At 41.2% G+C, this 11,212-nt stretch overlaps 1 non-coding gene across 1 annotated transcript; it reads left to right on the top strand.

Annotated features, from left to right (window-relative positions):
- The first annotated feature begins 10,565 nt into the window (after positions 1 to 10,565).
- Positions 10,566 to 10,673, top strand: LOC130964076 (small nucleolar RNA R71). Its single transcript, XR_009080186.1, has one exon. It is a non-coding gene; the product is annotated as a small nucleolar RNA R71 (small nucleolar RNA).
- The last annotated feature ends 539 nt before the right edge of the window (positions 10,674 to 11,212 follow it).

The raw sequence follows: 11,212 nt of genomic DNA, 5'->3' as shown, positions 1-11,212 counted from the left end.
AAGCATTCTGTCTTCCAGTATTACCACCGGATACATACATGCCACAGACACATAATTGGGTGAACCTTTTTAGATTGTGACTCAGCTTTGCTAGAGTCCCTAATTAGAGGTGTCCAAGGTTCTTAAGCACACTCTTTTTTGCCTTGGTTCACAACTTTATTTCTTTCTTTTTCTTTTTCTTCTCTTTTCCTTTTTTTTTCAAAATTTTTTTTTTCTTGCTTCAAGAATCAATTTGATGATTTTTCAGATCCTCAATAACAGTTCTCTTTCTCCTCATTCTTTTAAGAGCCAACAATTTTAACATTCTCAAAACAACAAATTCAAAAGACATATGCACTGTTCAAGCATTCATTCAGAAAACAAAAAGTATTGTCACCACATCAAACTAATTCAACTAGTTTCAGAGATAAATTCGAAATCCTGTACTTCTTGTTCTTTTGTGATTAAAGCATTTTTCATTTAAGAGAGGTGATGGATTCATAGGACATTCATAGCTTGAAGGCATAAACTTTAAATTTTATTAATTATGAATTAAGATAAAGACTCAAAAATAGATATAAAATGAGACTAAAAAAATAAAAAAAACGCAAAAATAGGCTCCTAATGATAGAGGTTTTCACAGAGTTAGGACTCAACAACCTTGATTTTGAGAAGTGGATGCTCCCTCAGCTTGAGAGGAGAGCTTTTGGCGTTTCATCTCTTGGAGTTCACGCCCCTGCTTCTCTTGTTCCTTCAGCAATTTGCAGAGCATGCAGTTCTGATTCTGCTGTTCTTCCTTCAGTTGCTCCATAGTTTCTTGCAACTTGGTGATAGATGCTTCTAGGCTGGTCCAGTAGTCAATTCTTGGGAATTCAGGGAGGAACTCCTGCGCCCTCCTTTTGATAGAGTTGTCTTGCACTTGTCCTTCCATTGACTTCTTGGTGATTGGGTGTTCAATGGGTATGAATTCATCTACTCCCATCTTTACCCCAGCCTCTTTACAGAGCAAGGAGATCAAGCTTGGGTAAGCCAGTTTGGCTTCAGTGGAATTCTTATTTGCAATTGTGTAGATCTCACAAGCAATCACATGATGCACCTCCACTTCTTTTCCAAGCATAATGCAATGAATCATCACTGCTCTCTTGATAGTGACCTCAGAACGGTTGCTAGTGGGCAGTATAGAACGCCCAATAAAGTCTAGCCAACCTCTTGCAATTGGTTTGAGGTCTCCCCTCTTGAGTTGGTTTGGGACACCCTTTGAATTGGTTATCCACTTAGCTCCAGGGAGGCATATGTCCTCTAGAACTTGATCCAACCCTTTATCTGCTCTCACCATTCTCCTATTAAAGGAGTCAGGATCATCTTGCAGTTGAGGCAACTTGAAGATTTCTCTTATTTTGTCCAGATGGAAGTACATAACTTTCCCTCTGACCATGGTTCTGTAGGTATGGTAAGCGGTTCCAGTCATTCTCTGCTTATCTGTCAGCCACAGATTTGAGTAGAATTCCTGAACCATGTTCCTTCCAACCTTTATCTCAGGATTGGTTAGAACTTCCCAACCTCTGTTTCGAATTTGCTCTTGGATCCCCGGATATTCATCTTCTTTCAGATCAAATTTTACTTCCGGGATCACTGACCTCAGACCCATTATTTTGTGATAATGGTCTTCATGTTCTTTGGTTTAGAACTTCTCTTAATTCCAAAGATTCTTTGGATTATTCTCTTTCTTTCCTCTTAAATTGGTTTGTTTTGCCTTAGGAGCCATGATATTGACTTTAGTGATCACGGAAAAGCACACCAAACTTAGAGGTTTGCTTGTCCTCAAGCAAAAGAAAGGAAAGAAGAGAGAGAGAGGAGCAAATTCGAATGGTGTGGGCAATGAGGGGCCGAACGTGTTCTTATAAGGGGGGAGGAGGGAGATTTCGAAAAAAATAAGAAGAGATTTGAGAAGATATGGAGAGAATTTGAAAAAAAAAGGGTGAGTTTTTGAATGAGATTTGGAATTGATTTGAGATATATTTGAAGAATGGTTTTGATTTGTGAAGATTTGAAAGTGAATGATGAAAGGTTGAAGTGCATTTATGTAGAAGGGTATGGGTAAGAAAAGGAAAGTTTGAAAAAATTTGAGTTGAAAACGAAATTGTGGTCCCCCCACCTTTCTGGCGTTAAACGCCCAGAATGGCACCCATTCTGGCGTTTAACGCCCATTTGATGCCCCTTTTGGGCGTTTAACGCCCAACCAGGTGCCCTGGCTGGCGTTAAACGCCAGAAAGCCTTTATCACTGGGCGTTTTTCTAAACGCCCAGGATGCTGCACACCTGGCGTTAAACACCCAGAATGGTGCCCATTCTGGCGTTTAACGCCCAAAATGGCACCATTCCTGGCGTTAAACGCCCAGAATGGGTACCATTCTGGGCGTTTAACGCCCAAAATGCCCCTTACTGGCGTTTTTTCGCCAGTAAGCTCTTTTTCTCTGCTTTTTGAGCTGAATCCTTCATTTTTGATACTTGCCTCTGTAAAAACAAATCATATAGCCTCCTAATGACTGGGTTGCCTCCCAGCAAGCGCTTCTTTACTGTCTTTAGCTGGACCTTTACTGAGACTCACTCAAGTCTCAGTTTTGAGCATTCCTGCTCAAAATTGCTTTCAAGATAATGCTTGATTCTCTGTCCATTAACAATGAACTTTTTGTCAGAATCAATATCCTGAAGCTCAACATATCCATATGGTGACACTCCTGTGATCACATACGGACCCCTCCACCGGGATTTGAGTTTTCCTGGAAACAATTTGAGCCTGGAGTTGAAGAGCAGAACTTTTTGTCCTGGCTCAAAGACTCTGGTTGACAACTTCTTGTCATGCCACTTCTTTGCCTTTTCCTTATAAATTTTTGCATTTTCAAAGGCATTGAGTCTGAACTCCTCTAGCTCATTTAACTGGAGCAATCTTTTTTCACCAGCTAACTGAGCATCCATGTTTAGGAATCTGGTTGCCCAGTAGCTTTATGTTCCAGTTCCACGGGCAAATGACAGGCCTTCCCATACACCAGTTGGTATGGAGAGGTTCCTATAGGAGTCTTGAATGCTGTTCTGTATGCCCACAGAGCATCATCCAAGCTCTTTGCCCAATCCTTTTTTCGGGCTATCACAGTCCGTTCTAGGATTCTTTTTAGCTCTCTGTTAGAGACTTCAGCTTGCCCATTTGTCTGTGGATGATACGGAGTTGCCACTTTATGGCTAATTCCATATCTAACCATAGCAGAGTGTAGCTGTCTATTGCAGAAATGAGAGCCCCCATCACTGATTAGTACTCTGGGAACACCAAATCTACTGAAGATGTGTTTCTGGAGGAATTTTAGCACGGTCTTGGTATCATTAGTGGGTGTAGCAATTGCTTCTACCCACTTAGATACATAGTCCACAGCCACCAGAATGTAAGTGTTTGAGTATGATGGTGGGAATGGACCCATGAAGTCAATTCCCCATACATCAAACAATTCTATCTCTAATATCCCTTGTTGAGGCATGGCATATCCGTGAGGCAGATTACCAGCTCTTTGGCAACTGTCACAGTTACGCACAAACTCTCGGGAATCTTTATAGAGAGTAGGCCAGTAGAAGCCACACTGGAGGACTTTAGTGGCTGTTCGCTCACTTCCAAAATGTCCTCCATACTGTGATCCATGGCAATTCCATGGGATCCTTTGTGCTTCTTCTCTGGGTACACATCTGCGGATCACTCCGTCAGCACATCTCTTAAAGAGATATGGTTCATCCCAGAGGTAGTACTTGGCATCTGAAATTAATTTCTTTCTTTGCACCCTGCTGTACTCCTTGGGTATGAACCTCACAGCTTTATAATTTGCAATATCTGCAAACCATGGAGCTTCCTGAATGGCAAAGAGTTGCTCATCTGGGAAAGTCTCAGAGATCTCAGTAGAACGGAGGGACGCCCCAGCTACTGGTTCTATTCGGGACAGATGATCAGCTACTTGGTTTTCTGTCCCTTTTCTGTCTCTTATTTCTATATCAAACTCTTGTAGAAGCAACACCCATCTGATAAGCCTGGGTTTTGAATCCTGCTTTGTGAGTAAGTATTTAAGAGCAGCATGGTCAGTGTACACAACCACCTTGGATCCTACTAGATAAGATCTAAACTTGTCAATGGCATAAACCACTGCAAGTAATTCTTTTTCTGTGGTTGTGTAATTCTTCTGTGCATCATTTAGAACACGGCTAGCATAATAAATGACGTGCAGAAGTTTATTATGCCTCTGTCCCAACACTGCACCAATGGCATGATCGCTGGCATCACACATTAATTCAAATGGTAATGCCCAATCTGGTGTAGAGATGACTGGTGCTGTGACCAGCTTAGCTTTCAGGGTCTCAAATGCCTGCAGACACTGTGTGTCAAACACAAATGGTGTGTCAGCAGCTAGCAGGTTACTCAGAGGTTTTGCAATTTTCGAAAAATCCTTTATGAACCTTCTGTAGAATCCTGCATGCCCCAGAAAGCTTCTGATTGCCTTAACATTGGCAGGTGGTGGTAATTTTTCAATTACCTCTACCTTTGCCTTATCCACCTCTATTCCCCTGCTTGAAATTTTGTGCCCAAGGACAATTCCCTCAGTCACCATAAAGTGACATTTCTCCCAGTTTAAAACCAGGTTAGTCTCTTGGCACCTTTTCAGGACAAGTGCTAGGTGATTAAGACAGGAGCTGAATGAGTCTCCATATACTGAGAAGTCGTCCATGAAGACTTCCAGAAATTTCTCTACCATATCTGAGAAGATAGAGAGCATGCACCTCTGAAAGGTTGCAGGTGCATTGCACAGACCAAAAGGCATCCTTCTGTAGGCAAACACGCCAGAAGGGCAAGTAAATGCTGTTTTCTCTTGGTCCTGAGGATCTATTGCAATTTGGTTGTAGCCTGAATAACCATCCAAAAAGCAGTAATAATCATGACCAGCTAGTCTTTCTAGCATTTGATCTATGAATGATAAAGGAAAATGATCCTTTCTGGTTGCTGTATTGAGCCTTCTGTAGTCAATGCACATATGCCACCCTGTGACTGTTCTTGTAGGAACCAGTTCATTTTTTTCATTATGAACCACTGTCATGCCTCCCTTTTTGGGGACAACTTGGACAAGACTCACCCAGGGGCTATCAGAAATAGGATAAATAATCCCAGCCTCTAGTAATTTAGTGACCTCTTTCTGCACCACCTCCTTCATGGCTGGATTTAGCCTCCTCTGTGGTTGAACCACTGGTTTGGCATTATCCTCCAACAGGATCTTGTGCATGCATCTAGCTGGGCTAATGCCCTTAAGATCACTTATGGACCACCCAAGAGCTGTCTTGTGTGTCCTTAGCACTTGAATCAGTGCTTCCTCTTCCTGTGGATTCAAAGCAGAGCTTATAATCACTGGAAAAGTGTCACCCTCTCCCAGAAATGCGTACTTCAGGGATGGTGGTAGAGGTTTGAGTTCAGGTTTGGGAGGTTTATCCTCCTCCTGAGGAATTTTCGAAAATTCCTTTGCTTCCTCTAGTTCTTCTTGATCAGGTTGAGCATCTTTGAAGATGTCCTCAAGCTCTGATTCTAGGCTTTCAGCCATATTGATCTCTTCTACCAGAGAGTCAATAATGTCAGCGCCCATGCAGTCATTTGGTGTGTCTGGATGCTGCATAGCTTTCACAGCATTCAACTTGAACTCATCCTCATTGACTCTCAGGGTTACTTCCCCTCTTTGTACATCAATGAGAGTTCGTCCAGTTGCTAGGAAAGGTCTTCCTAGAATGAGAGTTGCACTCTTGTGCTCCTCCATTTCCAGCACCACAAAGTCAGTTGGAAAAGCAAATGGCCCAACATTGACAATCATGTCCTCTATTATGCCTGATGGGTGTTTAATGGAGCCATCAGCAAGTTGGAGGCATATCCTGGTTGGTTTGACTTCTCCAGTCAACCCAAGCTTTCTGATAGTGGATGCAGGTATTAGATTGATGCTTGCTCCAAGATCACATAGGGCTGTCTTGGTGCAAGCGCCCTCTAATGTGCATGGTATCATAAAGCTTCCAGGATCTTGAAGCTTTTCTGGTAAGCTTTTCAGAATGACTGCACTGCATTCTTTAGTGAGAAACACTTTTTCAGTTTCTCTCCAATCCTTCTTATGACTTAAGATCTCTTTCATGAACTTAGCATAAGAATGTATTTGCTCAAGTGCCTCTGCAAACAGAATCTTTATTTCAAGAGTCCTTAGATAGTCTGCAAATCGGGCAAATTGCCTATCCTGTTCCGCTTTACGGAGTTTCTGAGGATAAGGCATCTTGGCTTGATATTCTTCAACCTTAGATGCTGCAGGTTTATTCCTTACAGAAGTGGTTGAAGAAGCCTTGTTAGAGGGATTACTGTCAGCACTCTCAGGTGTCTGATCTCCCCTTGGCGTCTGAACGCCAGGAATGGGTGAAGATTGGGCGTTAAACGCCAACTTCTCTCCCTTTTCTGGCGTTTGAACGCCAGAACTGGGCAAGGAATGGGCGTTTAACGCCAGCTTTCCTTCCCTTTCTGGGCTCTTACTGTCCTCAGAGGGATTTTGGACAGTGGTTTAGTTATCCTCTGTCAATTGTTCCTTATTTGACTTTTTGCTCTTTTGAGTGGTGTTGTTTAGTGTTTTCCCACTCCTCAGTTGAACTGCTTGACATTCTTCTGTTATCTGTTTAGATATTTGCTGTTTTGCTTGATTCAACTGCAGTTCTATGTTCTTGTTAGCAACCTTAGTATCATGGAGCATTTCTTTAAATTCTGCTAACTGTTCTGTCATCAGGAGCAATTGTTGATTAAGCTCATTCATCTGTTCTTGAGGATTAGGATCAGTAACTAATGCCATGACTTCCTCTTTTGGAGAGAACTCATTGCTAGAGTACAAATATTGGTTTCTAGCAACAGTGTCTATAAGCTCTTGAGCTTCTTCAATTGTCTTCCTCATGTGTATAGATACACCAGCTGAGTGGTCTAAAGACATCTGAGCTTTTTCTGTAAGCCCATAGTAGAAGATGTCTAACTGTACCCACTCTGAAAACATTTCAGAGGGGCATTTTCTTAGCATACCTCTATACCTCTCCCAGGCATTATAAAGGGATTCATTATCCTCTTGTTTAAAGCCTTGGATGTCCAGCCTTAGCTGTGTCATCCTCTTTGGAGGGTAAAAATGATTCAGGAATTTGTCTGATAACTGTTTCCATGTCTTTATGCTTGCTGTAGGTTGGTTATTCAACCACCTTTTAGCTTGATCTTTTACAGCAAACGGAAACAGTAATAGTCTGTAGACATCCTGATCTACCTCTTTATCATATACTGTGTCAGCAATTTGTAAGAACTGTGCCAGAAACTCAGTAGGTTCTTCCTGTGGAAGACCGGAATACTGACAATTTTGCTGCACTATGATAATGAGTTGAGGATTTAGCTCAAAGCTGCTTGCTTTGATGGGAGGTGTACAGATGCTACTCCCATATGCAGCTGTAATGGGGTTAGCATATGACCCCAGAGTCCTTTTGGACTGATCAATCCCTCTTAGGTCCATAATGGACAAAAGGGAAATGATAATGATTGCAAACAGATAAATTTTGTTTTTTTTTTGAATAAACGAAAAAAATTAAAATAAAACAAAAGAAAATTAAAATAAAAATTTGAAAATCAAAAAGAAAATAAGATCAAATCAAATTGAGAACTGAATCAATTAGTTAATTAAAAAGATTTTGAAAATAGCAATTAGAAAGATATGATTGAAAAAATTTTTATGAAAAAGATTTGATTTTTGAAAAGAGGAAAGAGAAAAACACAAAAAGACACCAAACTTAAAATTTTTAGAAAATCAAACACTAATTTTTGAAAATTTTAAAGGAAAAACACAAAGAGGACACCAAACTTAGAATTTTTATGAATCAAAAAGGGACTAAGAACATGCAAAATCGAAAATTTAAAAGAAAAACAAAGGCATGCAATTGACACCAAACTTAAAATATAAAACTAGACTCAACTAAAAGACTCTAAACCAACAAACATAAAACAGTCCTAATCTAAGCAACAAGATAAGACGTCAGTTGTCCAAACTCGAACAATCCTCGGCAATGGCGCCAAAAACTTGGTGCACGAAATTGCAATCACACTTTTGCAATCCCGCACAACTAACCAGCAAGTGCACTAGGTCGTCCAAGTAATACCTTGCGTGAGCAAGGGTCGATCCCACGGAGATTGTCGGCTTGAAGCAAGCTATGGTTATCTTGTAAATCTTAGTCAGGATATCAGAAATTATCAGGATTGATTGTAAAAAGCAAAAGAACATGAAATGGTTACTTGTTTTGCAGTAATGGAGAATAGTTTGAGGCTTTGGAGATGCTCCATCTTCTGAATCTCTGCTTTTCTACTGTCTTCTTCATCAAACACGCAAGGCTCCTTCCATGGCAAGCTGTATGTAGGGTTTCACCGTTGTCAGTGGCTACCTCCCATCCTCTCAGTGAAAACGTTCCTATGCTCTGTCACAGCATGGCTAATCATCTGTCGGTTCTCGGTCAGGCCGGAATAGAATCCAGTGATTCTTTTGCGTCTGTCACTAACGCCCCGCCTGCTAGGAGTTTGAAGCATGTCACAGTCACTCAATCATTGAATCCTACTCAGAATACCAGACAGGTTTAGACCTTCCGGATTCTCTTGAATGCCGCCATCAGTTCTAGCTTATACCACGAAGATTCCGATTAAAGAATCCAAGAGATATCTACTTAATCTAAAATAGAACGGAGGTGGTTGTCAGACACACGTTCATAGTTGAGAATGATGATGAGTGTCACGGATCATCACATTCATCCGGGTTAAGAGCAAGTGATATCTTAGAATGGAAGCAAGCATGATTGGATAAGAAACAGTAGTAATTGCATTAATCCATCAAGACACAGCAGAGCTCCTCACCCCCAACCATGGGGTTTAGAGACTCATGCCGTGGAAGGTACACAAAGAAACGTGTAAAGTGTCATGAGGTACTGATACAATGTCAAAAGATCCTATTAATAGTGAACTAGTAACCTAAGGTTTACAGAATTGAATAAATGACAGAAAAATCCACTTCTGGGTCCACTTAGTGTGTGCTTGGGCTGAACAATGAAGCATTTTCGTGTAGAGACCTTTTCTGGAGTTAAACGCCAGCTTTCATGCCAGTTTGGGCGTTTAACTCCAAGTTTTATGCCAGTTCCAGCGTTAAACGCTGGAATTTCTAAGGCTGATTTGCCACGCCGGTTTGGGCCATCAAATCTTGGGCAAAGTATGAACTATCATATATTGCTGGAAAGCCCAGGATGTCTACTTTCTAATGCCGTTGAGAGCGCGTCAATTGGGCTTCTGTAGCTCCGGAAAATCCACTTCGAGTGCAGGGAGGTCAGAATCCAACAGCATCTGCAGTCCTTTTCAGTCTCTGAATCAGATTTTTGCTCAGAACCTTCAATTTCAGTCAGAAAATACCTAAAATCACACAAAAACACACAAACTCATAGTAAAGTCCAGAAAAGCGAATTTTAACTAAAAACTACTAAAAATATACTAAAAACTAACTAAAAGATACTAAAAACATACTAAAAACAATGCCAAAATGGGGTACAAATTATCCGCTCATCAATGGCAGAAGTAAATCCAATGGAATCTCTATGGTCTCATTATGAGCCTCAGATTCCCATGGTTTCTCATTAGGGAACTCATTGGAGGCCAGTGGACGTCCATTGAGGTCTTCCTCAGTGGCGTTCACTGCCTCTTCCTCCTCTCCTAGTTCGACCATGTGAATCATGTTAATGGCCTTGCATTCTCCTTTTGGATTCTCTTCTGTATTGCTTGGAAGAGTACTAAGAGGGAGTTCAGTAACTTTCTTACTCAGCTGACCCACTTGTGCCTCCAAGTTTCTAATGGAGGACCTTGTTTCGCTCATGAAACTTGAGTGGTTTTAATTAGATCTGAGACCATGGTTGCTAAGTCAGAGTGGCTCTGCTTAGAATTCTCTGTCTGTTGCTGAGAAGATGATGGAAAAGGCTTGCCATTGCTAAACCTGTTTCTTCCACCATTATTGTTGTTGAAACCTTGTTGAGGTCTCTGTTGATCCTTCCATGAGAGATTTGGATGATTTCTCCATGAAGGATTATAGGTGTTTCCATAGGGTTCTCCCATGTAATTCACCTCTTCCACTGAAGGGTTCTCAGGATCATAAGCTTCTTCTTCAGATGAAAGCGTCCTTAGTACTGTCTGGTGCAGCTTGCATTCCAAACAGACTTTGAGAAATCAAATTGACTTGCTGAGTCAATATTTTGTTCTGAGCCAATATGGCATTCAGAGTATTAATCTCAAGAACTCCTTTCTTCTGATTTGTCCCATTGTTCACAGGATTCCTATCAGAAGTGTACATGAATTGGTTATTTGCAACCATTTCAATGAGTTCTTGAGCTTCTGTAGGCGTCTTCTTCAGATGAAGAGATCCTCCAGCAGAGCTATCCAATGACATCTTGGACAGTTCAGACAGACCATCATAAAAAAATACCTATGATGCTCCATTCAGAAAGCATGTCAGAAGGACACTTTCTGATCAATTGTTTGTATCTTTCCCAAGCTTCATAGAGGGATTCACCTTCCTTCTGTCTGAAGGTTTGGACTTCCACTCTAAGCTTACTCAATTTTTGAGGTGGAAAGAACTTTGCCAAGAAGGCATTGACTAGCTTTTCCCAAGAGTTCAGGCTTTCTTTAGGTTGTGGTCCAACCATATCCTAGCTCTGTCTCTTACAGCAAAAGGGAATAGCATAAGTCTGTAGACCTCAGGGTCAACCCCATTAGTCTTGACAGTGTCACAGATTTGTAAGAATTCAGCTAAAAACAGATGAGGATCTTCTAATGGAAGTCCATGGAACTTACAATTCTGTTGCATTAGAGAAACTAATTGAGGCTTAAGCTCAAACTTGTTTGCTCCAATGGCAGGGATAGAGATGCTTCTCCCATAGAAGTCGGGAGTAGGTGCAGTAAAGTCACCCAGCACCTTCCTTGCATTGTTGGCATTGTTGTTGTTTTCGGCTGCCATGTCTTCTTCTTTGAAGATTTCTGTTAGATCCTCTACAGAGAGTTGTGCCTTAGCTTCTCTTAGCATTCGCTTCAAGGTCCTTTCAGGTTCAGGGTCAGCCTCAACAAGAATACTTTTGTCTTTGCTCCTACTCAT

Source organism: Arachis stenosperma, chromosome 2 (assembly GCF_014773155.1).
Source record: "Arachis stenosperma cultivar V10309 chromosome 2, arast.V10309.gnm1.PFL2, whole genome shotgun sequence".
In the NCBI taxonomy this organism is placed as follows: Eukaryota; Viridiplantae; Streptophyta; class Magnoliopsida; order Fabales; family Fabaceae; genus Arachis; species Arachis stenosperma.
The sequence above is the reverse complement of the archived record's forward strand: the minus strand, read 5'-3'. Positions and strand labels throughout refer to the sequence as shown.